This window comes from Pithys albifrons, chromosome 17 (genome assembly GCF_047495875.1).
Source record: "Pithys albifrons albifrons isolate INPA30051 chromosome 17, PitAlb_v1, whole genome shotgun sequence".
NCBI lineage: Eukaryota > Metazoa > Chordata > Aves > Passeriformes > Thamnophilidae > Pithys > Pithys albifrons.
Window position 1 is genome coordinate 8,244,044 of NC_092474.1, and position 7,800 is coordinate 8,251,843.

Below are 7,800 nucleotides of genomic sequence, written 5' to 3' on the forward strand. Positions count from 1 at the left end.
CTGGCTGTGGGCTCAGAGGCTCTAGAAAACCCCCACATCCCACCACCCCATAGACCCCATCGGCTTCACCAGCACCCACCAGGGACTGGAAGGAGCTGCAGGACCCAGCAATCTGCAGGTGCACATAGCACACCCATCCCTGCATCCGTGCACACCCCAGCGCCCACCCCAGCACACATCCCAGTGCCCATCCCAACGCCCATCCCTCATTGCCGCACACCCAGTCAGCCAAAGCTGGAAATGCGGCAGGGAAAGGCTGCTCTGGAAAAATTCCTCATTTCAGAAGAGCTTTGGAGAAAAGGTTTGATGTGATGAAAATGTCCTGGACATGACATTTGCAGCAGCAAGGCCACCAGCGGAGGGAATGGGAAATGCTGCCTAGAAAGGGATTTTCTCTGCAGGAATCACAATTAAAAAGACAAAACGAAAGAAGAAACAAAAAGTTTGGGATGGGCCAAGCGAAACCCTCCTGCGCCTCAGGGCAAATTCATCCGGGGCCCGCAGGCAGAGGAGCGGAGTTTCCCGGCCCCTCCACGGCCAGAGGTTGGGGGTCCCCCATCCTGGGCGCCCCCTGACCCTGCCCAGACCCAGAGTTTCGGGGGAGGGGGGGGGGGGGGCGCCGAGGGCCGAGTGCGGGGCCAGCACACAGCCAGGCACGGTGGACAGCTGGCGGCGAGACCGGGGGTCTCCGGGGACTCGGTGGGGACCTGGAGAACAATGCGGGAACCCAGCAGCTGCACAGCGCTAAGGAGGGGCTGTTTCAGTCCTCGAACAGAGAGTGGGTCTGTCCCCGGCAAGGGGGGGCTGTCCTCGGGCAGGGCTGTGTCCTCACGCCAGGCTGGTCTCTTTGTCATCCCTCCCTACAGAGCCCGACCACATCCTGCCTATCCATGTCCCCAGGGATTAACCCGCAGCAGCCCCTGCCAAGTGGCCGGTGTCCTGGCACGAGGGTTGGCAGTGGCCTTTGCAGTGGCTGTCGTGGTAAAGGGGTCCCCGGGGTCTCCCTGAGAGGAATCGGTGCAGAGAAGTCTGGGAGGGGTGCGGGGAGCGATGCTGGAAGCGGTGCGGGAGCGGTGCGGGAGCGACGTGGAGCGGGGAGCGGTGCGGGGGGAAGGTGACTCGGCCGCATTTCCAGCATTAAAATTTAATGTGAGTTGCAGCACCCTCCTGCGCCGTAGGTAGGACCGGGGGCTGCGGGAGGAGGAGTTTGCGTGGCCGCCTCTTCCTCAGGGATGCTCTGGGAAAGCTCCAGCACAAAGGAGCGGCGCGGCGGACAGGAGCGAGCGGAGCCGGCGCCTCCCAGCCCCAGCTCGGCTCCCGGGAGCAGGTAACGCACCGCGGGCATCGCTCCGCTCCTTCTGCATGGAGACGGGGGGCCGCTGGGGCTGGGGGCGCGGGGAGCCCGGGGGCTGCTCCCACCTCGCGGCGGGAGCGGGGGGCGATGCCGCCCCGGGGCTCGGGGGGGGTCCTGCAGGCATCGCTTCGGGGAGTGAGGAGCCGGCAGGGGCGATGCTGCTCAGTCCCCCAAAAATACACTCCCCATCCCCATGTATTATTCCCTAATTATAAATAGTCCCCTTTCCCCGTTCCCGGGGGTGCCAGGCTGGGACAGGCCGGGCCCCTTCCCTTTGTTAGGGCAGGGGCAGCCGCACATCCCACAGCGTGTTCCCTGCCACATCCCGGGTCGGCGGGCGATCCCCGGTGATCCCGGTCCGGAGGTGGCACTGGGCAGCCTGGCCCACCCTGGACACCACCTGCAGCCCCTGGGCCAAATCAGAACTAACTGCTGCGCCACTTGTTTGTATTTTTTTTCAGAATCGTCACCAAGAATAGGGCTTCTGCCAGGTAAATGGACTCTTGCCTGATTTTCAATGCTCCTGGGCGGAATTGTAGCCAAAATGCTCGTTTACGCTTTTGTCTCATAAACCCCATTTTCTCCTAAAGCTGGTGATCCTAGGTGGGGATTAGAGGCAAGGCTGGGGCCAGCACTCCCAGGGTACAGCACTGCCCTTCCCTCAGAGTTAACCTGCCAAATGCTCCCATCTCCTCCTGTGGAGCCATTTTCTCTCCCTCATTGTCTCACAACCTTTTGTGTGTGCGAGTAAGTCCTGCCCAGGGATTCAGGAGGAGCCCAGAAATAATCAGGTTTTCTGTCGTGCTGGGCTTCCAGGGAGCCTTTCACACCCTCATCCCCCACTCTTCTCCCAGGCTGCCCAGCCCCAGAGCTGCAGACAAAGGTGGTAGCGCCTGGCACTGCTGCGGCATCACTGGAGCCTGGGATGTGTCAGAGCAAGGCTTGAGCAGTGCTGGCAGGGCCCAGGGCAAAGGTATTTGGCCACTCTGCTGCAAACTGGGGGACTGGGGTGCCTGGATGCCATACCCCAGAGATCATCTCTCTGGGCACAGGCAGCTCGCGGCAGTGCCGTACCTGCTGTGGCCTCACCTCCCTGCTCCTGCCCGCAGTGGAGCCTGTTCTCCCCTTCCTCCCTCCTCACTCCAGAGGGGTTTTACTCCCTGTTTAACTCAGGTGCTCAGCGGCAGGGTATGTGGCACCCACCCTGCCCCTGTGAGGCAGGGGCAGCTGCAGCTCATGGCTGGCAATCTCTGCTCACTCTGCCCCAGATGGAGTGTTTAGCTGAGCCCTGCCTGCACAAAATTTTTTCCCTCCCTGTCTCCTGGGATGTGTTTCATTCCTGAGTGAGAGGCCATCCCACATGACCGATGCTCGATGGCATCTCCAGAGCCCATTCCCGCAGCTGGTTTGCAAATGCTACCTTGACGTGCTGCCCCCATGGGAGGGACTGTCCTGCCAGCAGTGCCTGCGGTGTGTGCTGACAATGAACTGAGGGAAGCAGGAGCGGCTCCGCAGCTGAACTGCAGAGTCATCACGGCCCAGCTCCCCTAGGACCTGCTGCAGTCCTGTCTTTTCCAGATGGGCAGGGTAGGGCAGGAGCAGGACAGGGGCAGGAGCAGAGTCGGAGAGGGACAGGAGCAGGAGAAAGGCAGGAGCAGGGCAGGGCAGGGCAGGCAGCGTGGCTGGCACCAGCCATGGGTCCCCACATCATCCCTGTGGAGGTGGAGTAGCACCCACCACAGCACAGCTGTGACTGCCAGCTGCCCCAGTACAACCAGTGCCTGTGGAACCACAGGGTCTCAGTGACCCAGCTTAACCACAGGGCGAGAGCAGAGTTTGCAGAGGCAGCAGTGGCAGTGGCAGCAGTGGCAGTGACAGTCAGTACCTGCCCTCAGTGCAGGAGTTCCTGCAGAAGGTAGGGACGGTTTGGAGCATTGCCACCATTTCTGGTGTGGTGGTTCCTGGTGCCCCCCTGTGCCTGGTGGTGGGTCCAGCTTCCCTGCTCTGCAAGGGGACAGGGTCAGGAAGGTCTCTGCCTTGGCCCTTCTGCCAGGCTCCTGCCAACTTGGCTCAGCTCTGGCTGGGGACAGTGCTGTGTTGCTCTCCTTTGCTGCGTTGGTTGTTTCTTTTGCAGCTGCTAATGACTGACCTGAGGTCTGTTCACACAGACCCCTCATGACCTCCACGGTGCAGAGACACACAGGATGAGGGGACATTGCACAGCACTTGCATAGCCGGTGACCACAGGTAGGACCCCCGGGAGAGGACATGGGCAGTGCCAGCCCCATGGCTGTCCTGCTCCTTGTGAGTTGGGAGAGCTCTGGGAAGTCAGGAGCCTTCCCCCCCAGGTTCCAGTGATGTCCAAGCAGTCACATCATCTCCAGGGTCACCTGCATGAGAGGATGTGTCCCCCACATGTGCTCACCAGTGGGGAGGGGGTACCTGCCATGCTGCTCAGGGTCTCACAGTGTCTCTACTCCCCAGTGTCACCACCTCAGGGGCACAGCCTCAGCTCCTGCCTGGCCAGACCAGCTGTGCCTGGAGGGGAGCCGGGTTCAGGAAGCGCTGTCACCATCCACACAGGATGCCAGAGCTGGGCAGGCCCCAGCAGAGCGCCCTGGTGCCCAGTGCCATGGGTCAGAGCCATGAGCCCAGCCACTTCGGGGGACACTGCCGAGGACACAGCAGTGGGGACACCTGAGGACATGGGACTGCGTGTGTGTGTGCGGTTCTCCTGCAAGGCGCTGGGGTCCCCTTCCCAATTGCTGCTTCACCCCAGCCATGAGCAGGATGAGGCCTGTCCTCTTTCCTGAATGCAGTGTAGGAGGAGGGAGAAAGAGAGCAAGGTGACAAGGGTGGAACTGTGCCAACTCCTCAGTGAGACATGATGGCCAGAGCCCAAGGCACCCTGGTTGTCCTCACTGATCCTGCCCGTCCCTCTGGCTGTTGGTGAAGTCCTGGTGCTTTCTGCTCTGGCAGTGCCCTGCACCACTGGTGCCATGTCCCAGCATGACTTTACCTCCACTGCTCTTGGAGAAAACCCCTGGTTTCTGGAGCATCCTGGAGCATGTGGAGGGCCATGGGCAGTGAATCCTCCTCCTGTGGCCTCTGTGGGGATGGCAGTGGCCCCATGAGCAGATGGGACCATGGTCTCACCAAGCAGTCACTCTATCCCATGTCCCTGCACAGGAGGGAGGGCTGGAGGTGTGATGGGCTGGAAGCTGAGGGCAGACACAACTTGTGGCAGGTGTTACAGCCTTGAAATCCAAACTGGCACGGTGTCCTCTTGAGGACCAGTGTCAGTTAGTGCTGTGGGAGGAGGTAACCCAGAGGGATATGGTGCCTCATCCCAGCCCAGTTTCTCAGGGCACGGTGCTCCTGCAGCCCTTCAGAGCACTTCTTAGTCCCATGGAGAGGCAGTTTCTGACAGGGAAGGGGTAAGCTATGGGCCACTTTTCCTCTGCTCCTTGGCATGGTTTTCCCTATTGAACTTCATCTTCTCTCCACAGGCAATGGGAGCTTTGTGGAGAGCCAGAGCAGCTGTTGTGGTTTCCACAGAAGCCCTGTCCTTGCAGAGCTGACCATAGCCTTGCCCCAGGCACTGCTGGTCGTGCTTTCACCCCTTCCCTCTCTGCTTCTTTCAGCTCCTTTAGTGCCCTGACCTGATTCGCTACCTGGCACTGCTGGGACTGTCTCCTCCATGCATCCTGTCTCTCGTTCTCACCGGTGCTAGGAATGGGAAGCACACTTTGTGTGGGGACACCCTGCTCAGAGCATTTGGTACCTCACTGGCAGGGATGAGAAGGGCAGATTTCTCGCAAAGCATTTAACTCAGAAACAGGTTACATTATGCAGGTAACACCTCCCCAAATCTCAGTCTGGTAGCAGTGCCCCAGAATGCCTCCTGCCCTCATGAGCCAGAACCCTGCTGCTCACTGGGACCAGCTCTGCATGCTGCTGCTGCACTCCGATATTAACCTACTAACCAGCTGGACCCTGTGTCCTCACCAGGGGCTGGCACAGCCCCTGGCTCTCAGACTAACCCACTAACTGGCCCCAGTGCATGCCTTACTAACCTACAGCCAGCCCTGCGTCGTGCCCACTAACTGGCAGCAATGCTGCCTTTAAAGGGGAACAGAAAAGCTGGGAAAGGGCATTTGGAAGGGCCAGGTGTCGGTCCCAGGCTGTACAGGCAGGGATGGGCAGGGACAGCCCCAGCTGTGGGCAGGAGAGGGGACCAGCAGCCCCTGCCCTGGGCAGCCCCCACTAGTATGAGGAGAGGGTTTCTCCTCACACGCCCTGTCCGGCTTTGCCCATGGAGCCTGTTGCTGACTAGGAGCCTAAAACGGTTTTATCAGCAGAAGCTTTTCAGTTCCTTTTTAAGCCAGTAGATCTCTGTTACTAACACATTCCTGAACTGAATTAAACAAACTAACCATTGCTGCTTTTCTCTTCATTTCTTTTCCAGTGTGTGTGTCCTAAGGCAGACCGGTGCCCTACTTTTGTTACTAACCTGAACTTCTGTTACCACTGTACTAATTCTTCCTGATCTGCTTCTCTCTTGCTACTAACCAACTCTTCTTTGCACTTTGCCTCTTGGGTGCTATTTGCCATGACAAGTGACAATGGCTCCTCTTGGACTCCTGGTTATTGACCTGCAGCACCCTAATTTTTGGTGCTGCTGAGCATTCCTGGCTCCCATTCAGTAAGATGGGAATGAAGAGGCTCAGACTGGGGGGCTTTGAAAATTTCCCTATTTGCCTTCTGTTTGCCAAGAACTTTCACGTGGCACAATGAGGAAAAGAGGCTGAGAGGCAATAGGACAATACAAAACCATTTAATAATGACCAGTAATGGCTGTAAGGGTCCAACAAACCCAGTTTGCAGAGAGATTCAGCCACAGAGTGATGCTATTGCCCATGAGTCCCACCAGAGCCTGAGCTTGGGGCTCTCCTAGGGCCCCATGTCACCTGTCATGGGGAATGGTCTTGTGCTGCTCCCTGCACTGGCTCGTGGGACCTCCCCCAGGCTTCTCTCTTCACTCTCTTTGTCTTTTCACAGTTTAACTTGTGCCTGGTGCATGTGGAAGCTGTTGCTGGAAGCGTGGCCCTGACTAACCATCTCTGTGTGACCACTGGGTTGGTAATGAGCCAAGGGCAGGAGTGGGCAGTGAGTGTCAGAGGGGTCTCTGCCATCAGGGTGTGATGGGGGCACAGCCTGGGCTTTGCTTTCTGTCTGTCAGCCAGATGAATGTCCCTGGCAGAGGCCTGGCAGAGGGGACCTGCTGAGGTGAAGGCCCCAGTACCTGGCCCATCAGTGTAGGTTTGGGCATGGGCTGGAGACCCAGTGCAAGGCACCACCAGCATTCAGGGCTGCCATGATCAGCAAGCCCTGTGTGCCAGCAGAGGATAGTAGCTAGTGGGGATGGGCTGGCTCATGAGGACATTCCAGACCATGGCTGCAGTATGGGACTGCCTCCATAAAGGGTCAGGGTAGCTCTGGCCAGGGGTTACAGATCTGGCCAGCATCTGGCTCTGGCTGCTCTCTCTTGGCTTTGCCTTGTGCTCACTAACCCCATGGTAAGGGCCTCCCCAGTAACCCACTGTCACTGGCTGGTGTCTCCATTACCCCACAGCAGCTCTCCTGTCTGCACTGAATGGGGCCCCCTGAATGGCTGGGTCCACCCCATGATGCACCCCATGATGCTGCCACCACCTCTGGGCATCCCTGCTGTGCACTGACCCAAGCCTGTCCCTTCAGCTGGGGTGTTGCTGGGCTCTCAGGCTGATGTACTCCCCATCTCACCCAGCTCCGTGTCTGTCCAGCCTCCACCTTAGCCCCTTAACCACACACCCCAGGCAGTGACAAAGGCAGAGGTCAGGGATGTCACCCACTCAGGGGATGCTCCGTCCTGCCCAGGGTGCTTCAGCCCGAGCTGGCCAAGGCTGACCCTGCTCAACAGGACCCTGCAGCTGCCGCATGTCCAGCACGGTGGCAGTGGGCACAGCCACGGTGGGACAGGCCTGGCCACTGGTGTGGGGCGTGGCGATGCTCAGGGGTAGGGGGTCCTGGGGTGGCGTCAGCGGTGCGAGCTGGAATCCAGCGAGTCACCACGGCTCCGAGGATGTCCCCACAGCCCCGAGGACGTCCCCACTGACTGTAATGTCTACTCTGAACATGACAAGTGTGCAACCACCCTGCAGTCTGGTGTCTTTGTGAGATGTGGGGAGCTGGGGGAAACGGATGGGGTGGGGCTGAGGGTGTCCCATCTCCAATGGGACACATTGTGGGTCCAGGACAGGTGGTTCCCACAGCAGCCACCTCGGCATCCTGCGGAGCGGACGGCGCCACTCGGGGAAGGGTGGCGGGACAGGAGGGCATACAGACACTCCGGGTCCCGGGTGGGCGGTCCTGCGGGGGGGCAGAAGGGGGGTCACCACCCCGAG

The 7,800-nt window shown here is 59.6% G+C and overlaps 1 long non-coding RNA gene across 2 annotated transcripts; it reads left to right on the forward strand.

Moving 5' to 3' along the window:
- Positions 1–1,081: 1,081 nt before the first annotated feature.
- LOC139680093 (uncharacterized) lies at positions 1,082–7,522 on the forward strand. 2 transcript variants are annotated; one of them, XR_011699307.1, is made up of 3 exons: positions 1,082–1,327; positions 1,816–3,601; positions 6,416–7,522. It is a non-coding gene; the product is annotated as an uncharacterized lncRNA (long non-coding RNA). The 2 variants fall into 2 exon arrangements; XR_011699306.1 differs by lacking the exon at positions 6,416–7,522 and adding an exon at positions 3,839–5,794.
- Positions 7,523–7,800: the final 278 nt, after the last annotated feature.